This window comes from Lepidochelys kempii, chromosome 6 (genome assembly GCF_965140285.1).
Source record: "Lepidochelys kempii isolate rLepKem1 chromosome 6, rLepKem1.hap1, whole genome shotgun sequence".
Lineage (NCBI taxonomy): Eukaryota > Metazoa > Chordata > Testudines > Cheloniidae > Lepidochelys > Lepidochelys kempii.
This window is the reverse complement of record NC_136385.1, coordinates 117,647,072-117,674,984: the sequence shown is the minus strand read 5'-3', so window position 1 is coordinate 117,674,984 and position 27,913 is coordinate 117,647,072. Positions and strand designations below refer to the sequence as shown.

The 27,913-nt window shown below is 42.6% G+C and overlaps 1 long non-coding RNA gene across 1 annotated transcript in view; it reads left to right on the top strand.

Moving 5' to 3' along the window:
• LOC144930673 (uncharacterized) overlaps nt 1-24,988 on the top strand; it is a 353,280-nt gene extending 328,292 nt beyond the window's left edge. Inside the window, exons 2-4 of the long non-coding RNA XR_013635993.1 lie at nt 8,782-8,930; nt 15,130-15,518; nt 23,977-24,988. This is a non-coding gene — a long non-coding RNA (uncharacterized LOC144930673). The remainder of the gene's footprint in view (nt 1-8,781; nt 8,931-15,129; nt 15,519-23,976) is intronic.
• The last annotated feature ends 2,925 nt before the right edge of the window (nt 24,989-27,913 follow it).

The window sequence follows — 27,913 nt, the reverse complement described above, 5'->3', positions numbered from 1 at the left end:
TCAACTCCTGCCCCCAACCCCAAAAATCTTGAGTTAAGTGGGACTTTAAGCTTGAGCTATCTGGCCTGTGGGGGTGGGAGGAATTATTTTTTTGGCCCGGGGGGAGGGGTTGTTGAAGTGTGCTGCTGATGCTTGAGCTAGTAATGCTGTGGGGGATGCAACAAATTGAGTTGCAATAACTCATTACAGCTAATGTAGTCCCTCTGTGCTGCTCGTCCAATCACTCTGAATAACTCCCATGTCACTGGGCAGCGTGTCTGCTCTCAGGCAAGCAGGGCTAACTCGAGTTCAGTCACTCCCATGTGCTAACTTGCAGTGAAAACAAGGCCTCACTGATTTGCCTAAGGTCACACAACAAGACAGGGAATAAAACTCACGTCTCCTAACTCCCCGTCCAGTGCCCTTTCCACTCAGACTCACAACCTCTTTTTAAAACAAAACAGGTTTAGTATTCAAAAGCAAAGCATGTTTGGTATGGCTATTCGGACTCAGTGGATGAAATCTAGTTATGTATATCTCTAAAACCTGTTGGTAAAACATTGAACTACTATCCAGAATGACAAGTCTGTCCATACTCCTCTATTTGTATTTCTTTCTGCCTGTCCTTGTACATCACATTTAAGAATGAATCATAAAAAACATAGTAGTAAAAATGATTGGGCAGTCTGGCCAAGCAAAGAGGTGGAGAAAACATTTCAGTGTGTCTGAAGGGAGGGAAGATCCAGTACTACCTTCAAGCCTGGGAGGATTTGTCAAGAAATAACTTAAAAATAAGGAAATAGGATAGAAACCAGATAAGCCAGGCCTCCGTTGTTCCTCATGGTAGAATGGTATTGAATAGAAATCCTCTGGCGCCCTGAGGGAATTACCATAAGGCAATATGGATACCTCCTCACCTACAAAGAGCTGTGCATTAATGTAGCCTGCAGCTGATTGTCCAGCACAGGTGCTGGAATTAGGGGTGCTGGGGGTGCTGCCGCACTCCCTGGCTTGAAGAGGTTTCCATCATATTCCAGGTTTACAGCTTGGTTCAGTGGCTCTTGGCACCCCCAACCCCCCCGTACAAATTGTTCCAGTGCCCCTGTTGTCTGGGATGAAATTCACCCTGGGCAGATGGCCAGTACAAGGCCCATGCACTGCTTGCTTAAGTGACACCTAATTAGGGCTTAGACCTTGTGCGGGGTTCGCTCTGGCTGCTTATATGCTGTTGAGTAGAATGTCAAAAACATTGTGGCGACTTCCCCCTCCACATCCCTTTTGGTCCTAGTTCGGGTGTAAAGAAAATGGCTGCTTCTCCCCTCTCCCAACTCCCTGCAATTGCACTAAGCTGAGCTGGGTCAGAACAGCAAATGAAACGAGCAAGGCTTTGAGTTTAACGTTTTCTTTTCCCCCGCTTTGAAACGATGCCGTAGCTGGCATTTAGTGACTTGTCACCTCCCAGTCAGGAATATCAGGGTTGCTCTTTTATTTGTTCTTTTGCCATGGGATTCCAGTTTAGAGGCTGCCATTTCACTAAGTTGCATCCTCTCATCTGGAGCTGGTTGCTAGATGCTCCACAAGCATCTAAAACCGCCATAGTCTCCTGTGCAAGGCAAATCTTTGTTTACCTTTCAGCATGTCAATCATCCTTCAGTCTCTCTCTCTCTCTCTCTCTCTCTGTGCTGACCTGCTTACTCTCAAAATAAATCTACAGGAACAAAACATAGGTGTTATGTTGTCTAGTTCTGCAGTCAATAATCTCTTTTCTCTCTGACCATTTGGTCACAGATATAAAAAATTAATAAAACATGGATTTTAACACAATATACCTTGGTTTTGAGCATGATGGGTTCGGCTGCTCTGTAGGCTTCTGCCCTTGAAGACCTGTGAAACAGCTGGGCAACTCTCTTTCCTCGCTTTTCATTGGAAAGCCTGATTAACAAACCACTGTGAATTTAGGAGCAAGGGGCTTATGCATCGGAACCTGAATCTGGGGCAGACCTTGGCTCTCAGCCAAATATAAGAAGTAAAGAAAATGAAGCTGCAAATTTATAATTGTTTTCTTTGTCATGTACACATTATGAGCTGGGTGCAAACTTGTGAAGTTTCATTAAAATCAGTGGATCTATGTCAGTTTACACTAGCTGAGGATCTGGCCCTATATTCACTTGTCATGAGATTATGGAAACAGCCATTTTTGAATATTGTTATTGTATTCTTTACTTGCATTAGGTTTAGGCTGTCACTGCATAATAAAACATGACTAAATTATGGTTAGTGGTAATAGTGCAAATTTTGGGGGAATGGCTTTTATTTTGATCAATATTTCAATTAAGTTACTAACAGCTGGAGGGACTGCAGATCATGCAGAGCCTTGAGACTGCTATAGGTGAAGAAAGGAACATAGCCAATTGCTGATTGATGTTTTATAGGGCTGTAATACAAGAAGTTTTTCTTCTGAGACAGAAATGTTGGCTCTGTCTCTTAGGGATTTATTTTGCTAGTATCAATGGGAAACAACTGGGCTTGTTGCCTGGAGAAATAGAGAAAGAAAGCTAGTCAGGATGTTAATGGTGATTTAAGGTAGATGCTGATTAGTGATTAACATTTGTCTGAATAACAAAAAAAACCAGGCTGGGATCAGTTGCTACTCTATTTCTCTGTTGCAGCTTTCTAAGAAGAGGCTGGGAATTTTCCCAGAGAGATTGACTTATTTCATTGCAAAGGAGAAAGCAGTACCCTGGTGAGGCAAAGATGTGCAGCATAGTATTGCAAATGTTAGAAATTCTGCACTGGGGACATCTATGTCAGTGAATTATTGAGAGACAAAACTCCATCTCTGAAATATACATGCGAAATGCTGTCTTGGGGAGCAAACAACATGGCTGTAAAGATTTGGAGCCAGGCCCTGCTGGAGGCTGATCTTCATTAGTGTAATCGTTCGACCCTGGAGGGAGAGAATTGGTGTGACTTGCTAGTCTTGGAGTCAGATTTAGCCTACAACATTGTTTTTGGCCTGGACCAAAATATGAGTGACTTTCCATAGTCCTCGTCCTCAAATTCAGTTTGAGAGAATCTGCCATGCCTTATATGAAGGGATGGCCTACTCCTGCTAATTAATCAATCATGCTTTAACAAATAAATGCCTTTATAGTTTGCATGGTCAATGATGTATGAACTCCAAAGAAATATTGTTTACTGGACTTCATGGTAAATCAGATGAAATTAAATATTTGTTTTCCTTTACTGCTATGAATATAAATTCCATATTTTGAAACCTTTACTCTGAATTTCCTGACCTTCTTAATGGTTGGGATTTTATTTGGGCCAACTACAACATCCTTCCAAGGATTAGAGAACCGTTAGCGAGATAGTCACCACACCTTAACTTCACAATAGCAAAGTTTTCTTCAAGGAAATAGTATTAGTGTTAGACTTTGATGGTTTCATAACTGACTATGTAAGTAATGGACACAAGGAATAAAATGCTAATGCAATGAGTTGTTTGTTTGTTTTTTCAAGATTTCGATCATTGAAAGTTTTCAGCCAGTTCTGTAGCTGTTTTTTCCCACCTCCCCTTCCCCCCATGGAAAATCAAATTTTGAGAGATAATTAACTTACAACTTAAGGAATTGCAATCCTTAATTATTTAAGATGGCATTGCCCAAGGCTGTATTTCCTTTACTGCTGTAAGTCCATAGCCAAGGTGACACGGTGAGGAATTTTTCTGCAAGTTGCTTCAGCACAACAGTTCAATATACAACAACCCATTAAAAGGCCCATTATTTATGAGGGAAAGTTTGCAGTGCAATTTCTCATGTTACTTCCATATAACTTATATCTGTTTGCAGTTCCTTGGGCCCCTCGTTCCCTGTGTATAAGTAAGCTTCTTATGTACCCTGTGCACCAAAGCATGCACTCCGAACAGAAGCAGTGAGCTGAAACACGGGTGAACGGTAACTTAGACAGTGACATTCTGCAGATGTTTTATGCAATCCTGTAGTTTGTCATTCAATAACACACACTATAGCAAGTGGCAAATCCCCTGGGGATGGCAGAATGTCACTGCTTAGATTCTGACTCTATTAAAATGACTCACAAACTGTTATTCCATGCAATGCAAACACGTGTATTTTGGGTGTGGGGCGGGAAAATGTACAGATATACTTGCTCCTTAAGGACACTCTGGAGCTCACCTGTGCTGCTTTGGACACTGTTTCATCTTTATTTTCTTACATTTTTGTATACATGATAGAAGTGAAGGGACTATAGCTGCTACAGAAGAGAACGTGATGCATTAAGGGTCATCTAAAGAGGGAGTTGTCTGCTCTGCACTACCATTTGGCTGTCAACGCAATGTAGTCTCAATTACCGTGCTATCACAATCCTTGTGTAACGTTTATCTATCTAAATACTTATAAAGTCCTCATCCCCGTAGTATGCAAGCACCTCTTAATTATTAATGGATTTAATTGAAGAAGGGAAGTATTACCCTTAATTTGCAGATGGGGAAAAGTTACACATGGTAAATTAAGTGACTTGCCCAACGTCTCCCAGTAAGTTTGTAGCAGAGTCAAGAATGGAATCCAGTTCTCCTAAATCCTAATCCAATGCCCTGTCTATTAAACCATCCTCTGAAACCTTCTCTAAGTAACCAGGAATGTTCCTCACACATGGGAATGATTGCTGCACAGAACTCTTCGTACTCTAACGCCTGATCCAAGCCACATGAAGTCAAGGAGAAGACTTGCCCTGATTGCAGATCAGTCCCCTTTCCACCTAATGTGAGCACAATTTACCATCTAGTTTCATAATTTATATTTTTTCCATTAGGAATGCTAGCAGTTATTAGTAACTTTTTATACTGTAGCATATGCCTGACATTTTGACAGCTTGTGGTCTCTGCATACTGTCAATTCAGATCTTCACCAGGAACTTTTCTAATGCTCATCGTAGACTCGTGAGCCTGATTAACTTTTAAGTTACTTTTTTTATTATTATTATTATACTTGTCAGGCAAACTTTCGCAGGTTGGCAAATCTGTGCTTTTAAGCTATAAAGGAAGGCTCAAGAAATCTCTAGATTTCTTTTCATGGACATGACACAGCCAGAGAACAAACATTTACAGATTTTTATTGTGTTTGTTTTTCCTCCCCTTCTCAGAAACCAGCAGGAACATGTTATTTTATGAACTGCTATTTATACACGTTTTGGCAGAGTATCAAAGGGTATCTTTAAACTATATTTATTTGTGGATGGAGAATAAGGTTTGGGGCAACAGCTAAACCCTGGAGCCTCTTTCAGGATGTAGGGGGGAAAAGTCAATCAGAATTGAAGGGTAAGAAAGAGAATCCTGGTTATAATTATTATGAATTATAATGGTGCTTTCATATAGCTGGAGTGAAGACTTGTGTCAGCACTTCACAGATCCACTGCTGCATTCATGGTTCTGGAACTAGGTGCTGTTTCAGATGGAAAGACACAAGATGAATGTAACATTTAAGTAGAAATTAGTTTGCAAATTGTAACTTATGAATGAAAGGAAATAATTATTTGAATATGACTTGCTCCAAGGTTGTGGAACTGTTCAAAACAAACTTGGTTTAAAAAAAAAAAACGTTGGCAAGGTTAAAAAAAAAACCACATGCCTTTAACACATCCCAGGGCCTGCTTTATTTGTTGGTTGATACATGTCTTAGTTGTATGAGGAGACACAAACAGCAGTACGCCTTTTTGGCCTCTGTCCAGCAAAGGTTTTAAGAACACACTTCACTTTAAGCACATGAATAATCCCATTGGAGTAAGCGCGGGAGTAGACTCTTATTCAAAGTTAAACGTGTGCTGAAAAGCTTTGCTAGATTGAGGCCTTAACCACCCCAAGGCATATATTAATAGAGAAAGAAATACACCTGGATTGCTTAATACTATTAGAATACTGCTGTTGCATTATTAAAAAGTCATTTGAAACAAGAAATTTTTTGCACATATAACGTGCTTCCTTATGGATATTTATTTCTAAAATGCACCCGACACCTTATAATAGCATGAAAACATTCCAGAATGTCTTCTTTCTCCACTTAATACACGCCATGTGTGGCTGAAAGTGGTCAAGAGGCTATTATGGAAGACGCATAGGCTTTGAGGCCATAATGATCATCCAGCCTGATCTTTGACATAACACTTGCTATAGTACGTCCCCCAGCACCTAGCCCAACAACTTCTGATGGAACTAGAGCACATCTTCCCATATCAGCTTCCCTACCAGTGACAAGTTCATACGGTACATTCTGTCTTTCTCCAGCTACAGCATTTAGGGTGGATCCCCTACTTGTCAGATGTTTTGGATGCTCTCTCCTCCACTTTTCTCCACGATGCGATCCTGATCCTGCAGACTCTAACGCACATACTGAACCGAACTCCTGCAGGCAGTAATAGCCAAGACAATAAATGTTTCCAGGATTGGGGCCTTGGAGAGCAGCCCAGCCTTTGGTGAATAGCACCTCTCTAGTCGAGGGGTCTAGTTTAGGGGTCTAAATGCGGATTTAAGTGCCTAACCTTGAGGCACCCAAATCTGAAGATTCTGTCTGACCCAAGGTTATAGGTGAAGCGCTGAATCCCTGGCCCCTGTTTCAGCTGCTCTGTGGGGCTCGTACAGTGAAGAGCTGCCAGAAAGTTGCCCAAACAAGGCAGCCAACTATTCCCCTTGATACTGGGGAAGCCTTGAGTGATACAAAGCCAGCATAGGTGGCTCTGTGCTACTGTGCAAAACTCCAAATAGCGAGGGGCAAGAACAGGGCACGTCAGGGGCAGGTTGGGTCAAGTGCATGGCCCTCTGCCAGACTCTGGGCTAATGTAGTAGCTGGCTGCAGCCAAAGACAGGCTGCTCTAAGTTTTGCTGGATGTAATTCTGGTCCACGGCTGGTCCAGGACTGAGAGAGCAGAAAGGAGGCATGTTTCAAAGGGTCGCGTGGCAGCTCCTGTGGCTCCTGTCCCACGGGACTGGCTGGACTCATCTGCCAGCACCACTCAGGTTTAGCCCAGTTATCATGATGACAGAAGTCCGAGAAGACCAAATTTGACTGAGTGATTCTGCAACCCCACCCAGGGGGAGCAGAATCCAACCGAAACCACCCCAGAGCCTCCACCTCCAGACCATTTACTGGGTCCTGAGAGGCCATAAACATTTATAAATGGGTCCTGATCCCAAAAAGTTTGAGAACCACAGTTTAGACCAGGAGTGGGCAAACTATGGCCTATGGGCTGAAACAAGCTGTTTTAAGCTGGCCTGTGAGGTACAGCTGGGGAGGGGAGTCTGGGGCTTGCCCCACTCCGGTGCACCAGCCGGGACACAGGGTCGGGGGCCGTTCCATGTGGCTCCCGGAAGCCATAGTATGGCCCTGATCGTGCTCCTATGCACTCCAGGGGCCCCCTCTGGTGCTCCAATGGGAGAAGCAGGGGTGGTGCCTGTGGATGGGACAGCGTGTAGAGCCACCTGGCCACGCCTCTGCGTAGGAGCCGGAGTAGGGACATACCGCTGTTTCCGGGAGCCGATTGAAGTAAATGCCGCTCGGAACCTGCACCCCGAGCCTCTTCCCATGCCCCAACCCTCTGCCCCAGCCCTGATCCCCCTCCCGCCCTCCCAACCCCTAGATCCCAGCCCAGAGCTCTCTCCTGCACCCTGAACGCCTCATTTCTGGCCCCACCCTGGAGCCCGGATCCCCAACCAGAGCCCTTACCCCCGTCCGCACCCAATTTTTTGAGCATTCATGGCCCACCACACAATTTCCATTCCCAGATGTGGCCCTCGGGCCAAAAAGTTTGCCCACCTCTGGTTTAGACAAACAGTTTGTGGCAAGTTGAGGCAACTTTCACTAGCCTGCCATACACTGTCTCTATCTGTCTGCTCCCATTTCAAAGCAGGGTAGAACAAAGAACACTAGGGCACTTTCAGTGCATGGGAGCAGAGCTGATGTGGAAAGTTAGTGCACAGCAGGTGAGTGCGAGGTAGATTTACACCCCAGCTTGCAGTGCACTTTTTGTCTCGATAAGCCCTTAGAGTCGGTGCCTCCCCGCCTCAGCTGTGCCAGGACTGAGCCCAGAGTATGCAGCAGATCTGGGGGTAGAACCTAACCCCCCTTAAGCCAATGCCTGTGCCTCAAGCATCTTCCCTTTTTTAGCTTGTGAAAGGAAAGATTTGGGATGCTGTTTATTTTTAGAACCAGTTTGCCTGTCACTACTCTCTTCTCCGGTCTTCCCTCCCCAGAGTAGTAGCCCTGGGCATTTTCTTTGCAGTTTGGCCTTCAGTATCACACCTCACTCAAGCAGTCAACACTTTAACTCAAGCTGCCCAAACCCACTGCAGTTGGAGACATACAGAGCTCCAGATTCTCAGCGAGAAGCCAAGTTAGCAATGCTGAAAATATACTTGAACTGAGCTTTGTATGTGGGTCATGTAGCTGCCAAACACGTCCTCCCCTCCCCCCCCCCCCATTCAACTGAAGCAGCTATTGAATTTGCTTCTCTAAGAAAAAAAGAGACAGTAGCATGCAGAGTGACACTAATTGTTAGGCAGCGCCCAGAGAGTATAATGTACTTCTGCAAATTAGCTGGGATCCTTTTTTGTGTGTGTGTGTGCTATTTTGTACTGTGTTTTTGGGGAGGCATGGGAAAGCTTCTTGAGGTGAATGCATAATTTAGGAAAATCTGCAACTGTAGCTCTTGCAGGAGAATTTTTTTCAGCAGGATGGTATCTGCAGGTAAGCACTGAGGGGGAAAATATTAATGAATTCTTATATTTGTTAGGCTACCTTGTCCCCTGAAAAGAAGAACAGCATGTATTTCATATCCCACCAGCCACTCCTTCCTGAACACTCTGCTCAGCAATGATGAGAAGGAAGATGGTGATGACGCTGAACCATACAAATGCTCTGTCTTGCAAACCATCATAGAAGGTAGGAAAACGCAACAGGGGGATTTGCTATACAGTGTGGCCTCAAATGCACAGACTGTCTCTCAGAATCACCAGTTACCGTGACAAGAAGAGGCCAACAAGCTGAAAACCCATGGGTTCTTGTTGGGATTGGTCTGATATGGCAAGCCCACTGAGGCTGTTCAGAAGACAATGTGAAAGCACTACATTAGCTGACATGAGCCATCTAACACAAGGACAGAGGGCTCCTGTTGGACTGCATTGCTCACTCACACTAGCTTCTGACCAGAGGAAAGATGGTTGAATGATAAAAGACCTCTTCTCTATTTCCAGCTTTGGCCTAGAGTGGAGGCAAACGTTTTAGGACCTGGTATTGCTCTTCTTTCTTAAGATGAATCATACTTTATTCTGAAAACAGTCTTGTTAATAGTAAGAAATCAACAGGACTGTTTAACCATGTAGTTCCTAAGTAGTTCCTCAGTTTCTCCATTTGTTTAAAAAAATAAAAAAAGATAGTGTGCTTGTGGGGGGAAAATAATACTTAACTATCAGAAAGGAGTTTTGCACTTCTAATACTTATTGCTTCTGCAGTGCATTTGTAACACCGACAGACCCCAGTAGTCGGCGGGTGGGATTGAACCAGGGACCTCTGAAGCTAAATGCATGAGCCTCTACTGCATGAGCTAAAAGCCACATGGCTCTTAGCTAAGGCTGTATCAGACTCATTAATCACTAAGTGGTCTGAGTGCCTCTAAAGGGGACAGAACACCACACCCAGGAGGTGTGTGGGTTACACCTTGAGATCATTGGCAGGAAGATGCTATATAAGTACAAAGTATTGCTATTATTAAGCATTCATGCATGACATGGACAGCTGAACACAGTTTTTACTCCTCTTGTTTCCACCAGTGTGTGCATCCAGTGCTTTAAAAAAAAACTTGTTTGTAAGTTATGGTGAGTCTTGAAGGTATCATATAGAAAGAAGCTGCTTTCTCATGGCTTACCACATAGTTAGATAAACTGACCTACCATTGCGATGCTCCCCAGGGGCACCCAGGGTTGTGAGGCACCTCGTCACCACCTGCCCTTAGCATGAAGTAGTTTTGTCTGTGCCTGCTGAGGATCCGCTCCCTGAAACTAACAGCCTCTGGCAGCATAAGCACTGCCTGCCAGGCATCCGCAGGCCTTGCTCTCTCTGAACAGGTAGTGATAGGCACACACCAACCCCTGAGTACTCTGAGAGTTCCCTGCAGTGTCCAGCCCCTTGTCCAGTGAACACTCACAGAATTACCAGGCCTGCTGTTCACAAAGGAACAGCGCTAATCAGCTTGTAAGAATCCACACAAGACCAGCACTTTGCTTATCACCACAGCACTTAGATACATTGATAGTGAAAACAAGAATATGTTTATTATCCAAGAACAGAGATTCAAGTAATAGTGAGTAAGAATGTTTACATGTAAAATATAAATATAACATGCTTCCTAGTGCCTAAACTACACTAACAAGTTACTCTTTTGTCAAAAGAAGCTTATCTCACCCCAAATTCTCTCCAGCATTTTCAACCAAGCCTGGTTGAGACCTCTATTTCATTAATTAAAAGCACTGTCCTTTTACTGCTTCAGTGAAGGGTGTCTGGGTATCCTCTCTGTCCGTTCCCCCCCCCCAGCAAATATACTCAAGCAAATTTTTGATATGCACTTCAAGATAAGACTTTCTTCCCCCATTGTGCTTCTCTTCCTCCTAGTTTCTTTCAGAAGTTTTTTCTTACAATCCTTCATTAGCATTCAGTTCAGACTGGTGGTGGGGAACACGACAATACTCAATTTACATGTAAACAGATGGTGAAACATTTCTTGTCTGACAGAAAACCTGTTTTTCACCTTTGCTGGTGACTAATACCTTGCTACAGCCTTTATGAGCATGTTTTCAGTATATATACAGAACTCCTTACATATTATCTGTACATACATTTCACAATGATACTGATGACCAGTGTGACACCGGCTTTTATTTGAGACCTCCCATGACATTCTTTGCTGAGCCAGCATGTACATACCAGATACAGGAGATTCCTGTACCGCCCCCCTCCCCTCCGACTTCCCTATTGCCAATTGGCATGAGGAGGTTATTGGGTCACATCAGTACTGCAGATAGGTTTGGTTGCATTAGTTGTTTTACTTAGGCCTGCTGTGATCCTGCACTGACTCCTTTTTTCCGTTCAAAGGAATTTTGAGACTATTTGTAATAAGTTGCAAACTGCAATTTATGTTCATGGAGTGAAATCCTGGCCCCCCAGTTAAGTCAATCGGAGTTTTGCCATTGATTTAACTGGGGACAGGATTTCACCTTTGTGCCGCAGTCCTCCAAAGACTAAGGGCTTGTCTACATGAATAACTAGTTAATGGTAAGCTGGGGTGTGAATATACCCCACCCTAGCCTGTCTCCAACTAACTGTCCATGTGGACTGTGGCTGATGCATAGTAGCAGTTTGTGAATGCACTTTGATTAGTCCCATTTCAAAGAGGACTAGATCAAAGCATGTTAAGGAATAGTTAATGGGTGTCAGCAGGGTCTAGGTAAAATGAGGGATAAATTCACGTCCCAGCTTGCCGTGAACTAAAAATTCATGTAGACCATCGTTTATACACACTTGCTTAACTTTACGCACTTGATGTCAATGGGACTATTCACATGCTTCAAGTTAAGCACATGCACAAATCTTTTCAAGATTTGACCCATGCAGAGCAAGGACTGGAAATAGAAGAGAATTGACATAGCTAAAGTATTAGAGAAAATACTCAATGGTAGCTTGTTGGGTCTCTCTGAAATACTCTAAGGGCTGGCTATGGAGCTCTGCACCATTGGCTATATTTGAAGGACCAAGTGGCCTGCTGCCTTTTTATTGCCAGCACCTTCGTAACACCAGCTGGTTGGTTTGTTGATTTAGACTTCTTGGATGTTGCATTCCTCCCTTATGCCTTAATGTACATCCTGATTTTGAATGCACCGTTCCTTTTGGTCTTTTTGGCTCTGATTTCCAGACAACTTTCTCTTTCATTTGTGCCCTTTCTGTCAAGAAGTGGAAAACGGAGGAAGAAACCAAAACAGTGGCAGCAACAGACCCTAGAATCTCTTAATTAGACACAGGACTAGGAAGAAGACAAGTAACCCTGTTAAGGCTGGTTTCAGAGTAACAGCCATGTTAGTCTGTATTCGCAAAAAGAAAAGGAGTACTTGTGGCACCTTAGAGACTAACCAATTTATTTGAGCATGAGCTTTCGTGAGCTACAGCTCACTTCATCAGATGCATGCCGTGGAAACTGCAGCAGACTTTATTTATACACAGAGAATATGAAAAAATACCTCCTCCCACCCCACTGTCCTGCTGGTAATAGCTTATCTAAAGTGATCATCAGGTGGGCCATTTCCAGCACAAATCCAGGTTTTCTCACCCTCCACCCCCCCACACAAATTCACTCTCCTGCTGGTGATAGCCCATCCAAAGTGACAACTCTTTACACAATGTGCATGATAATAAAGTTGGGCCATTTCCTGCACAAATCCAGGTTCTCTCACCCCCTCACCCCCCTCCCAAAAACCACACACACAAACTCACTATCCTGCTGGTAATAGCTCATCCAAAGTGACCATTCTCCCTACAATGTGCATAATTAAGGTGGGCCTTAAAACAAAAAAACTTCAAATCCAGACTCCAGCGAGAAACTGCTGAATTGGAATTCATTTGCAAATTGGATACTATTAATTTAGGCTTAAATAGAGACTGGGAGTGGCTAAGTCATTATGCAAGGTAGCCTATTTCCTCTTGTTTTTTCCTACCCCCCCCCCCCCCAGATGTTCTGGTTTAACTTGGATTTAAACTTGGAGAGTGGTCAGTTTGGATGAGCTATTACCAGCAGGAGAGTGAGTTTGTGTGTGTATGGGGGTGGGGGGGATGTGAGAAAACCTGGATTTGTGCTGGAAATGGCCCACCTTAATTATGCACATTGTAGGGAGAATGGTCACTTTGGATGAGCTATTATCAGCAGGATAGTGAGTGTGTGTGTGGTTTTTGGGAGGGGGGTGAGGGGGTGAGAGAACCTGGATTTGTGCAGGAAATGGCCCAACTTTATTATCATGCACATTGTGTAAAGAGTTGTCACTTTGGATGGGCTATCACCAGCAGGAGAGTGAATTTGTGTTGGGGGGTGGAGGGTGAGAAAACCTGGATTTGTGCTGGAAATGGCCCACCTGATGATCACTTTAGATAAGCTATTACCAGCAGGACAGTGGGGTGGGAGGAGGTATTTTTTCATATTCTCTGTGTATAAATAAAGTCTGCTGCAGTTTCCACGGCATGCATCCGATGAAGTGAGCTGTAGCTCACGAAAGCTCATGCTCAAATAAATTGGTTAGTCTCTAAGGTGCCACAAGTACTCCTTTTCTTTTTCCTGTTAAGGCTGACTCTGCACCAAACACTTTGGTTACAAAAAGAATGTAGCTTTACAATGTATTTGCAATGGAAATTTCCTTCATTTCCCTGCAGGATCTGGCAAAGTCTGCAAGTCTTTCTCTGAAGGATGTCAGACTGGCTGATCGGCATCACTTTAAGCGTTATGCAAAGAACAGGAAGCAGAATTTAGACATTTAAGAAGAGTGGGCACAAATCTCTAGTGATGTCTTGGCATTATCCACAAATTTAAGGACAAAGTCTGTTTGTAGTGTAGCGGGGAGGGCTAAGAGAGTCTTGTAAAAAACCTAAGATAGAATTCTTGGTGTAGATACCTGGGAATGCTGGGATCCAGAAAAGTTTGAAAGGGAGCCTGGGGCAGACCTAATGAGTAGCATTCCAGAATTCTTAGCAACTATGCCATCCACTAACTTAATCCTCCAGTTTTAGTGGTAACAGTGTTTCATGCTTCTGATTCAGTTCCGGAAGGAATTGCAGTAATAACACTTCTGTCAGATGTGGACTACCATCGACAAGGGGACAAGAGAAAATGTCCTTCATGGGCAAGCATGTGCCATGATTTGGCCTGCATAATTCAAATCAGGCATAGGAAATTGGAATCATTAAAGCATGACTTTATGGCTACTGAGGCCGCTGTGTTTTTTCTGGCTAAGCTGTGGGTCATTACTGATGGACAACACATTATTATTCCAAGACGTTGAAGAGCTAAGAAACTCTAAAATGAAAAGAACAGCAGCTGTTCATAAGGAAGAGGATCCCTTTACATGCAAGCTGGAGGAAAAAACCTCTCCAAAACGTTTATTTCCCCCAGTTATAAATGTGAAGTCACTGTAGCTTCTTCATGCTTCCAGCTTTAACTGACTTTTAAAATATATATAGCAGATTGTCATAGTGATTCTTTCCTTTCAAAATATTTTCCTCAGAGCTTTTCCCAGTTATGCTTTGAGTAAATGGATTTATTGCCACATGGCACTTCTGGAGTATGAGCCTGATCCAACACTCATTAAGTCTCTGAAAGTCTTTGTGATGCCCGTGGATTTTGGATCAGACTGTACTGTAGCTTCTTGATTTCTTCCAAATCAAGCAGTCAATGATTATATTTTTCTTTTGCCTTGACTCTAATTTATTTCTTCACATACCACATTCCCTCCTAGATTGCTTTTATTAACTAAAATTTTAGGGGACCAATATTTTTTGTTCTCTTGCTTAAGCATACATTTAATGTTAAGCACGAGTTGTCCCTTTGGCAGCTGCCCAAACTATATATGTGCTTAAAGTTGAGCACATGTTTAAGGAATTTGCTATATTATAAAAATTTAGGACCTGACCTAGCATTCTCTGTTCACCCATTAATCCTATAGAAGTCACAATTCTGAGTGCACATGGAGTCCAAACCAGTCCCAGGTTTAATTTTACGAATGCTCCTTTTGTCTTCAAGTGGGGCATTACTTATCAATTGATGCCTTGATTCTTACTCTGATGGATAGCTATTGTGGTTGCCATTAGCAAGTCATTATTTCATATAGTGTGTATGGTAACGCCCATTGTTTCATGTTCTCTATGTATATAAATCTCCCCGCTGTATTTTCCACTGAATGCATCCAATGAAGTGAGCTGTAGCTCACGAAAGCTTATGCTCAAATAAATTTGTTAGTCTCTAAGGTGCCACAAGTACTCCTTTTCTTTTTATTATTTCTTAAGTTTACTCCACAGAAATAACTGAGATGCCCCAGTTTTCTCTTTGTCATAGAACAGAAAATAACAGCAGTATGCATTGAAGATGTCAAGCATGCCCAGATGAAGACCACAGAACGTCCAAAGAAGCTGGACAGTCTTCACTGGGGACTCAGCGTTAAGAGTGGACAAAACCATTCTGCAGGACATGAAGTGAAGGCAATGTATTTCATTGATAGACAGAATGGGATTCTGCCAACTCCAGGGAAGGATCTATTGGTTTTGATACGCATTAGTACAAATGACACTGCTTCAGAAGAACTGTGCAGATCATTGAAGGCTTCCAGGATCTTAGAAAGGAGCTGAAGAAGAGGAAATTTCAGGTGATTTTTTCTGAGATCTTTACTGCCCCAAGAATGAGAGAAGATAGACAGCAGAAGGTACGGGAGATAAACGTTTGGCTAGGTAAGTGGTGTAAAGCAGAGGGTTTATTGGAATACTGGCCATCTTCTATGGGAAGAGGAGGTCTCATACCACCTCCATCTCTGTTGAAGAGCGGCCAGTCTTCTGTGTAACATCAAACCATGTAGCCAGGAGGGCTTTAAACTAGCTTCTAAAGGGGAAGGTGCTAATGGTAATTGTATGGGCTACTGTGTATGTTTAAATATGTACCTTGAACTCAAAGTAGCATGAATGTAAAAGAATCAAGGGAAGTAAAGAGAATACAATCTTCAGAGGCCTACATGCTAATGCTAGAAGCCAGGAATTACAATTGCTCATTTATGAAAAGGAATTTGATGTGAAGCCTGGTGGGAGTCACGTGACTGGAATGTTAAAATCATGGGATACATTCTATTAAGGAACAAGAGAGTGGGCAGAAGGAGAGGTGGGGGGACGAATCTATATTAAAAATACCATTACTTGCTATAGAGTTATTGATACTTCAGAAGGACAGGAACATTGATGGATCAATGTACTATCTGATAACCTGCAATCTGGGGTCTGCTATAAACCACCAAATCAGACAAGGGAACAGCACAATCATCTCCTTAAACAGCAGCTATCTATAATGTGTAGAAAGAAGAATTGCATTATGGGGGATTTCAATCTAGGGGATGTATGGTGGAGTGTTCATGCTGCCACTAGCTGAAAATTTTTGAAGATGCTAAAATTTATAGATAATTTTCTAATACAAAAAGTATTGCAACCAACTTACGGTAATTCTACATTAGCCCTCATTCTGATGGATAAAGATTAATTGGTCACTGAACTAAAATCTGATGGTTGTCTAGATGCAAGTGATCATGACAGAATATCGTTTGTTATGTGCAAACCAAATATAGTCCTAATATATATACACATACACACTCCGCTCTTTAAAAAGGTGTTTCCTGAAGCTGAAAACAATCATGAGAAAATGAGTGAGGGGAAAAAAGATTAAACACAGGAATGTAAATGATAAGAAATGATAATTGGTTGCTTAAGAATATTTCATTAGAGGCCAAAAAAATCTGAAATCATGAAGTAGTTGGCTAAACAACTATCCTTATTAAAAGGGGAGATGGTAGCAGAAATTAAAAATAACAATATATACACAGAAAATGGAAATCTGGAGAAGCTAATAGCAATGAGTACAAGTCAGCATTTAGGAAATGCAGGAGAAAATTGATAAAGGAAGCTAAAGCTATCAGTAAAAAATTGATGGTCTGCAGGGTAAAGACAAAAGAAGGAAATCTTGAAATATATCAGGGAAAAATGAAATCCTGGCAATGTCCAATACTAGATAAGGATGGTATAACTATCACTCATGATGTAGAAATACTCAGTAAATATTTCTGTTCTGTATTTGGAAAGAAGCAGGATGATGTATTCATATCTTACAATGATAAATAAATGTTTTATACCAACAGTGACTAGGGAGGATGTTAAACAGCAACTATTAGCATTAAATGTTCTTAAATCAGCAGGACCAGAAAATTTGCACCGAAGAATTTTAAAAGAATTGGCCAAGGAGCTCCCTGAACCATCAATGTTGACTTTTAACAGATCTTGGAACACTGGGGAAGTTCCACAGGATTGGGGAAAAGTTAATGTTATGCTAATATTTAAAAAGGGTAAACAAGATGATCCAGATCACTACAAGCCTGTTAGGCTATCATGGATCTGGAGTAAAATCATGAAGAGGCTCACGTGGCTTCCAATCAGTAACAAATGAAAGAGATGGTAGCATAATAAATGCCAGTCAACATGGTTTTATGGAAAATCGGTCTTGTCAAGCAAACTTCTTGTTGTTTTTGATGAGATCACAAGTTTAATAAAAGTAACTGTGCTGATGCAATATACTTAGACTTCTGTAAGACATTTGACTTAGTCCTTTGTGATGGTCTCATAAAAAAAAATTTGCTCTATACAAAGTCAAAGTAACCCAGATTACATGAATTAAAAACTGGTTAACTGAGCAATCTCACCAAGTAATTATAGATGGGGAATTGTCATCTAGTGAGGTGTTTCTAGTGAGATTCCACAGGGTTTTGTCCTTAGCTCAGTGCATTCACTATCTTTATTAAAGATCTGAAGGAAAATATAACATAATTACTCATCATATTTGTGGTGAAAAAAATTGGTAGAATGATAAATAATGATGAAGACAGGTCAGTTCTACAAACCAACCTGCACTGCTCAGTAAGGGGGGGCTCATTTGAACAACATGTGATTTTTTAATTAAGCCAAATACAAGGTCATGAAATTAGGAACAAAGAATATAGGCCATACTTACAAGATGAGGGACTGTATTATGGAATGCAGTGACCCTCAAAAGGACTTAGGGGAAATTGTAGCTAACCAAATGAACATGAGCTACCACTACAAGATTGAAACTAGGTTGAACACAATCCTTGGGTATATAAGCAGGGGACTATCAAGAATGAAGAAAGTGGTACTACCTCTGTTTAGCACAGTAGTGAAACCATTACTGGGATATTGTGTCCATATCTGGTGTCTGTACTTCAAAAATCATATTGGCAAGAGTTCAGAAAAGAGCTACAAGAATGATTAGAGGTTTGGGAAATATGGCTTATTGTGAGAGACTAAAGAAGCTGACTCTATTTAGTTTACCCAAGAGCAGATTAAGTGGTCACTTGATCATGGTCTACAAGTACCTACATGGGGAAGAGATTTCTGATCGCAGATGTCACTTCAGGCTATCAGTAAAAAGCACAATGAGATCCAGTGATTGGAAGCTGAAATCAGACAAATTCAGACTGGAGTAAGGTGCAAATTTTTAATACTAAGGGTAATTAACCATTGGAGCAGCTTACTTAGGGTTCTCTATAACTTTACATACTTAAATCTAGACTGGATCCCTTTCTAAAAGTTATGCTTTTGATCAGACAGAAGTTACAGGCCTAACACAGAGTTAACTGGATAAGGTTCTTTGGCTTGTGTGCAGGAGGTCAGACTAGATCATCAGAGAGTCTCTTCTGGCCTTAAAATCTATGAAACTGAGGCATTGGTTGTTAAAACAAATAGTGTTAACTGTACCTGCAGTAACATGGGTTCATTCCTTTCATTCATAACTTTCAGACTAAATTACCTGTTGGAGTATAGATCATAGTGCATAATGCAACATCATCCATTTTTCTAAGGGACCAAGAGAAATTTTTTCCATATTCACAGTTAAAAGAGCTATTGGCTTTGAGAGCTTCATGTCAAAGTATTATAAACATTAAATAAAATATTATTAATAATACTGCAGTTGCACCTAAAGGCTACAACTGGGCGGGACCCCACAGTGTCAATCCCAGTTCAAACATATGAAATGACAGTCCCTGCCTCAAATAGCTTCCGATCTGTAGCCTTTTGGTTTTGTGAACATTGATGCTGGAGGATGGGCAGTACTAAAATTTTGTATACAGAAGCCTCTGATACTGTAGGTGAGTAGAGGATTTTTAGTGGTGTTCTACGGTGTCATTCCCCCCACACACCATGCTTACACCCATGAACAAGACTCTCTTAGCCCTCCCCGCTATACCCATGCAGTTTTTGTATCTGAAAATCATCTAGTGATTGCTGCAAACAGACTTTGTCCCTAGATTTGTGTACAATGCCAAGACATCACTTGAGCTTTGTGCCCACTCTTCTTAAATGTCTAAATTCTGCTTCCCATTCTTTGCATAACGCTTAAAGTGACACCCATCAGCCAGTCTGACACCCTTCAGAGGAAGACTTGCAGACTTTGCGAGATCCTGCAGGGAAATGAAGGAAATTTCCATTGCAAATACATTGTTTTCTGCCCAGGAGTCTCAGATGCTAATGTGCATATGAGAGATAGCAAAAAGCAGGGATGATACAGCATGAAAGCCTAACTCAGCGTTTAGCTTTCACAGGGATTATTTTATAAGAAAATTTGATACAGTTCCTGCACCCCTCAGCCCTACTGCACATTCGGACTAGGGAGAGAAATGCTTCCTCTGACTGAACTGCTCACGCTGTGGTACATGCCACAAGTGCTGGATATAATGTCTCATCATTAGCCTTGGCACTTTCCTCTGGATTTAAAGATGCTAAAATATCTACTGTAAATCTGGTGACTCCTATGCCCTTAACATTTCCTAAATGGGGATTCTTCCTGATGAAGTATCTTGTTTCTGTGTCTCAATCTTAACATGTGTTTCCAGCCCCTTCCCTCTTACACTCTCTAGTTGTGGAGATCCTGCACTCTTCCATTGCCTTGACTAGACAGACTGTAATAAATAATGGGCTGTGATGTGCTATTCTTTGTCACGGTCCAATGGATCCTGTTTTGGAAGGGATTGTGGGCTTGATCCAAAGCTTACTGAAGTCCACTGGGAGTCTTTCCCTAGACCTCAGCAGGGTTTGGAATCTGCCCAAAGATATCTGACACAGACACATTTCATTTCTATGTCCCTGGTTCCCTTCATGAAGTCCCTGACAACGGTAATCTGCTCAGACACTGTCTCAGGTGCATTGTATCCCCTCAGAGGCTTCTGTGAAACCTATTTTGGGCTCCGTCATGTGTTCCATTGTGATTGGAAAAACTCCTCTGTCAAACTGTTTTATTAACAGTGAATGAACAGGAGGCCTGTGCACACATGTGGCACTGGATAAATCCAAATGTTCCAGAACAGCTTGGCACCACTTTCTCCTTGGATGTATTCTCTTTCCATTTGCTTCTCTCTATCCTATGTGACTCCTGTTTTTCTCTCTTTCACTTTCTTCTCTCTCCTTTTCCTTTCCATTTTCCCTTTCTGTTTGTTTTTCTTCTCTGTTAAGTCTTCTTTTATGTACAACTGACCAGAAATTTTTCAAGAAAACATTTTTTGTTGGAACATGCTGATTTGTCAAAATGAAAACTTTTGGCAGGAATGTATCAGTTTTGACTAAACTTTTATTGGACAAGGTTCTCAGGTCCAGGATGGGAGGGTGTGAAGGGGGGAGGAGATTGAGAGAGAGAATTACCTTCCCCTAAAACAGCCACTTGCCCTGTGGTTAGGGTATTCACCTGTGAAGTGAGAGACCCCCCCAGTTCAAGATCTTTCTCTGAATCATACAGAGAAGGAAGTTTAAAGTGGGCTCGCTCACTTCCCAGGAGGGGTCCCCTAACCACTGGGCTATTGCTTACTTTAAAGTTCATTTCTGTTTCTTTTTCTTTCTGATTTTTCATGAAAGCTTTTTTGGAAGGTCTCAGTTTCATCCCAGTGCAGAATGGGATTTATTTTTTAATCTCAAATTTTCACAGGATGGGAAAACCTGTTTCAGGCCAAGACCCGCTTTGGTGACCCTGATATCATCTGAGCCCCTCACAATCATTAATGAATAAGGCCTGGATACACAATAGGAGTTGTTTCAGAGTAACAGCCGTGTTAGTCTGTATTCGCAAAAAGAAAAGGAGTACTTGTGGCACCTTAAAGACTAACCAATTTATTTGAGCATGAGCTTTCGTGAGCTACAGCTCACTTCATCGGATGCATACCGTGGAAACTGCAGAAGACATTATATACACACAGAGACCATGAAACAATACCTCCTCCCACCCCACTGTCCTGCTGGTAATAGCTTATCTAAAGTGATCATCAAGTTGGGCTTTCTTGAGCTTATGCTCAAATAAATTTGTTAGTCTCTAACGTGCCACAGGTACTCCTTTTCTTTTTGCAGATACAGACTAACACGGCCGCTACTCTGAAAAACGATCAAGGAATTACCAGAAACCCAGCAAAAAGTCTCCCCAATCATCAATTTGTGTGACCTGATGCACGATCAAATACATCGATATTCAAAAGCAGGAGAGAATGCCTTTTACATTCACAACAAATGACACTTAGCAACCCTTTTGCTGGTGCTCTCAAAAGAGTGTGAGTTGAGATAAAAGATTAATTCCTTAATTGACTTAAACAGTAACTGTTACTGTAACTAGAGTGGAGTCAGGTGCCGATAACAAAGGAGAAGGAAGAAATGCCTACCACATGAAGAGAGTTACCGTTTTCCCTTTGATCTTCCCTAGTATCATCCAGTATAATCTTGTATGTCTATGTACTTATATGGTCTGCATCACTGTAATACTTGAGTGCCACATAAGCATTGCACATTTACCGTCACAACAGTCCTTTAAGGGTAGAGAAGATGTGGGGGGCTAAGGCACATGGAGGTTAAATGGTGTGCTCAGAGTCGCACAATTTTTGCCCAGCTCACACAGGGCATGTGGCAATGCCAACCCCAGATCCCCCGAGTGCCTTATCCACTGGCCCATTCTTTCTCTCAAATTACCAGTGCAGTGTCATATATCGTAAGACAAAAGAGACCACTGTGACTGAAAAGGAGTGTGTAGAAGGGAAGTATTCTAACTACGTAAGGTGCAAACTGGCCATTATTACTGCTTGAATTGTGTGCTAAATAGCTATGGTTCTGTTCCCTATGCTCCTGGCTAATACAGAACCATAATACGCTGTTTCTTCTAACTCTTTGATTACAGAGAAAGCAGCTTTCTTAGCTATTTGAAGATTCAAGCTTAAGAGTTAAGTGTGACCTGAAAAAAAGTAGAAAGACATTGTTCACATCTTCTGGCCCAAGGACCTGTGGATTAGCAGTACAATAGAAAAAAGTTCCATATAGCAAATCCACAGTCCAGAGTAACAGGAATTAAATATAATTCTGCGTACATGTTGAAACCTGTGCAGTTTACAAAAGAAATTCTGTATCATCTTAATTCTTGTAGCTCTGTTTATCTCCTATCGGAAAGGGAGTGCCAAGTTGGCGCACTGAATCATGTACCAGAAGAGTGTGACTGTAAGCACAAATCATGATTTGCATACTTATTAAACCTGACTGCCAGTGAACATTCTGGCTCTTTTGTAAGCTCTGAAACAGTGAAAATGTGTTAATGGTGGCATATCAAATTTGGATTTTAGCCAATCTGTCAATATTTAAATAGCTTGAATGTAATATATTGGGTAAACAACTTGCTAAAAAGCAGGATCTGACGCATGGTTCTAACTGCTTGAGAAATGTCCAGCACATCAGGTAACTGCATATAAACACACAGGCAAGGGGGATGAGTTACTGACCTTCAGATATAGCAGCCTTCTTACCAGTTTGTTGCCTCTTTCCTGCTTTGAGAAATGGCTCACTTGAGAATCGAGGGTGGGTGGAGCATCTTTTAGAAAACATTGCACAGATCAGACTCGGCAGATGTGCACACTGTACAGAAGTGTGGCTGGATGTATGATTAGTTAATGTGATAAAGACACACTTATTGACATATACTTGTTAGAAGGCCATGCAACCTATCTCTTAGCAAATACAGCTGTAGCCTCTTCCTGTAGCAGCAGACCACATGACATGTCAAAAGCTAATGACAGTATCCTTCCACCTTTGTGGAGTCCATGTCTGCAATAGGAACAGTTATTGCCTTTCAAGCCTCCGGCTCCTGTGAGGCCATGACTGTCCAAATCTAGACCAGTTCAGGCTAACAGTTACTCACACCCTTTTCCTTCGTCCCAGGGTGACAGCAGAGTCTCAGCTTCCAAATGCTGTAATGTTCTCCGTTAACCACCCTAAATCTATTTCCCACATATGGGCCTGATCCTGCACCTAGTCTGCCAGCCAGGCAAAAAATATTTTTTCTGCCTGTCCCCAGCAGCCAAGCAAAAAACAAACAAATAAAAACACAGCTGCCCACTCAGAATGGAGCGCAAAAGAGCTGAGTGGTGGAGTAGTATGGTGCATCCTGGAAGTTGGTGCCCAAGGCAATCGCCTTCATCGCCCACTCCTAGAACCCAGCACCCTGCACCCAGGGAATTCAGTGAATAAAACGCTGATTGTTTTCTGAGGGAGCTAGTCAGGCCCCAAATGAATATCACCTCGCTCAGCTTCTCTTCCACAGAGCCAGGTGAGCCAATGCTACACTCAGACTCTGTGCTTGCGAGAGGGGACGTATTGCCTCTCAGAGGCACCCAGGGGTGGTGTGTAATTGTCCCAGGTCACTGGGTGGGGGCTCGAGCTGGTTTGTGTTGTATTGTTGAAAAGGAACCCCTAGATACTGAACCCGGCCCTTGTTGCTGCCAACTCTGACTGGCAGAAGAGTTACATGTAGACATAGTGTAAGTCCTTCAGGGAGGTGTCAAACACCTTTCCTGGGCTGGTCAGCTGGCTGGCATACAGTAGAAAAGGAGGTCTTTGGGCAAGTCCAGGCTTGTGCAGTTATAGCGTCCAACACTTCCATGTGAAGAACAAGACAAAGTCATAATTCAACTCACACTCTGTCACAGCCCCATTAGCTTATCTGCTTTTCTATTATCCATGGTAAGTGTATTGGCAGACTTGTCTTTTAATCTTGTGGAGTTGATGTACTTTGGTTTCAATGTATAAGGTATCTAACCACATCAACGGCTGCCTTGCAATTTTGCAGTTTCACAGATTCTGCATACCACAGACACCGAGCTTATATACCTCTGGCTGGAGACAGGTGACCGGACAGCAGATACGAATGCAATACAGAGTGTGCAGGCATAATGACTCTATGATAGCTTCTCACAAAGGATGTCCTTGTGGCAGCTGGGAAGAAAGACCATCATCATAACTGGTATGTGTTAGTGTTACAGCTGTATGCAGTGTTGTTGTCACCATGTCAGTCCCAGGATAGTAGAGAGACTAGGTGGGTGAGGTAATAGCTTTTTGTGATGTTATTGACATAAACTATGACCACATAGATCATTGTTGCAACCACTGTTATATATTTGCAGCAAATATTGTACAAAGGTTGTGTGAGGTGTCTATAAAGAGCTTATGATTTACTCGTTATGATTATTCTATCTGTATGTGTGTATCATTTTTGTATGTGAAGTTATGAATATGGGCTATGTACTTGTATCTCAAATGTATTTGATTCCAAGTAGCCTCAGTGAAGCATTTGCTCAGCTTCTTGAGAAAGGACTATTCTCAATAAGTGCCCAATCAAAAAAAACCACTTAACTGACAAAGGATTTTGGGAGACGCCAATCCACATCTGAGTTTTCCTGTGAATGTTCAAACTAACATGTAAACAATGGTGTCCGCCTGTAAAGAACTGAGTCATGCATGGACATGTGACTTGCCCATGTGACTCCAAACTCCATCTTGTTGTGATTTTCCACAGTCAGAACAAAGAGGTGTCCTTCCACAGGCAGAGAATATAAAAGGCCCTAAAAACCCCTCCATCTTGTCTTCAATCCTGCTTCTTACTTCTGGAGGAACCTTGCTACAAGCTGAAGCTCTGAACAAAGGACTGAATGACCCATCCCAACCGTGGATGTACTCCAGAGACTTGATTTGAACCTGCAGTTTATTCCATCACTGCTGCAAGCCTCAACCAAGAACTTTGCCATTACTGGATGTAATTGATTCCCTTTAACCAATTCTAGCTCTCATCTATATCTTTTTCCTTTTATGAATAAACCTTTAGATTTTAGATTCTAAAGGATTGGCAACAGCGTGATTTGTGGGTAAGATCTGACTTGTATGTTGACCTGGGTCTGGGGCTTAGTCCTTTGGGATCGGGAGAACCTTTTTCTTTTACTGAGGTATTGGTTTTCATAACCATTCGTCCCCATAACAAGTGGCACTGGTGGTGATACTGGGAAACTGGAGTGTCTAAGGGAATTGCTTGTCTGACTTATTGATAGACAGTGAGGTAAAACCCAAGTCCTCTCTGTTTGGCTGGTTTTGTTTGCCTTAGTGTGCAAAGGAACCCCAGCCTTGGGCTGTAACTGCTCTGCTCTCACCAATTTGTCCTGAATCGATACTTTCAGAAGTGTCCCACCAAGGGCAGCATTGTTACACTTTTATTAGACCAGCTTTTGTTGTTGAGAGTGACAAGCTTTCGAGCCTACACAGAGCTCTTCTTCAGGCCTGGGGAAGGTACAGCTGGAATTCTGGCAACAGTCATAGTTGTTAGATGGCCTATGTGTGATTGTTTTAAGCTCCTGTTTTCAGTTGCTCAGCTCTTTCTGTAATGAGCATCTTTCAGGCTGAAATTTCCCAGGCTTGATATTGGCCCAGAGGTGTTTAAGTCTGAGCAAAAATAACCCAGTGATTTTTGAGTAGGAGAAGTGTGGGTGGATGGGCAGGTGGGTGAGGGAATAGGGGAATGTCCTCTGTATAGGGGAATGTTCATCCCGGTACCAGCACGCTCCTGAGGAACAGTGGCTATTAGCAGTCAAGCACCCTGCTAAGGCGCTAAACACTGGGAAATGAGGGCTCTGCTACTCTGACCACCTCAGTTTCTTTTATTCTTTCTGTGGCTAAACGTTGGCGGCTGGACTGTCTCTCCATTCGCTCCAATTTAGTCATTTAGTTTTTCTTTTTACCGTTAGTTGGTTAACTTAATTGTGCCTGTGCCCCTTTTGGCCTGAGTGGTTAACCAGTGTCTGAGGCCTTGAGGGTTGGTTCCATTAGGAGAAGAAATCAATTACACAAATCGGGTTTATTCTTTGGTGCCATCCTGTTTATTTTCAAAGACTGGATGGAGTCCTGTTTCCTTCAGCACAATAGAAACAGACAGCAGAAAGTTTCCTTGCTCAGAAATCCCCAAGTCTCCTCTCCAGCGGGCTCTGTGCTAAGCTCGGTGGAGAGGCAGAAACAACAAATCTTACATCTTGGCAGGGCCTTAGACTGGATGATCCTTGCGGTCCCTGCTAACCTATGATTCTCTGTCTCTCTGCCTCTTCTCAGGGTCACAGCTGTTCTTCTGGACTTTTCCTCTAACACACACATACAGCTTGCAAAAAGCAAATTCCTAGTTTCTGTGTTTTTAGTCAGTGAAACCTTTGGACTACACGGCTTAGATCTACTCAGGTCTTGCCATGCAGCACAGTGCCTTGGGTGGTAGCCTCCATTGTTTCCAGCTGCCTCACTGTATAAAGAGGCTTGATTGTTATTTCCACTGTATTTGAAAGAAGGGCATTTAGCACTGAAATGTAGGGCTGAACAGGATCTCAACAGATCAATGAGTCCAGCCCCCACACCCTGACACAGGACCAAATAAACTTAGACCATCCCTGACAGGTGTATGTCTAACCTGTTCTTAAAAACCTCCAATGACAGGGATGCCACAACCTCCCTAGATAACCTGTTCCAGTGCTGAGCTATCCTAATAGTTAGGGTGCTTATGTCCAGACTTCTATCCGCTAGCTAAGGAAGGCCATAAATCCACATTTCCTCCCATAGATCTTTCATACCCTCAGCTTTGGACCACAAGGGGCAGACATGCTGAGGAACTGAGTTTACAACTCAGTACCTGGGACTATGTCCAACGTTGTTTAATCCTTCTAATTTTATCGCAAGTCTCACAATATTTTATGTCTTTCTTAGAGCCTCAGCTGCTAGAATCCAGGTGGTGGCCCGAGAATCTCAGCCTTCATTTAAAAAAAAAAAAAAAAAAAAGAGAGAGATTAAGTTTCTGGCCCTTGTGGCTGCAGACAAAAGCTTGAAAATGTAACCCCTAAACACAAATTAAAAGAACCCCAAATCTTTCCAGGCAAACCCATAGGACACAGGACTGGAAGGGACCTCCTGGGTAGAAGCTGGTAAAACATTTTCCCATGAAACTGTATTTCATTAGAAAATGCTGATTCATCAAATGTGAAATTTCTTACAAAAGTGAAATGAACTTTCACTGAATCACAGGCAGGTTTCCGTCAGAAATCTTCTGGGTCCTCTGTCAGCTCACCTGCCATGCGGACTGCCCCAGTGCTGGGAACTCCAGATTTTTAGGGTCTGCTGCTCCACAGCAGCCTCGTCATGCCAGGGCTTCCAGGGTCCCTGCTGTGCAGCCAGGAGCCTGGAAGCCTTGCAAGACCCATCTCTAACTGAGGTTCACCTGCCATGGAGCCAGGAAGCCCTGGGAGACCCATCTCTAAATGGGGTTTACCCAGGGAGCCAGGAGCTAAATAACCCTGGGATAGCTGGATCTTGCCAAGGTCTTGGAGTATAAGCTTGTGGCTCTGCAACAGGGAGTCTGGAAATCCTGGGGGCTCTCACAGAGGATAGGCTCCAGGATAGTTGTGCCACGGGAACTACCCCATGGCTTCCAGACTCCCTGGCCAGTTGTCTCCCTGGGCTGCCCACAATAGCAGTGGTGAAACTGACAAGAATGTCATGTTTCAGTCAGCAGCGGCCAGTCTGGGGAGTAACACCACCTGGCAATGTTTGCAAAGCAAAATAATATCAGGGTTTCTGATTCATGAGAAATTTTTTAAAAATGGGTTAATTGTGATTCTGAACAAAACCAAACTTCAAAATGCCCACATTTTGTTGCAAACCAAAAATCCCAATTTTTAGTCTTGTGGGGTGTTTGCCCCCACTACTTC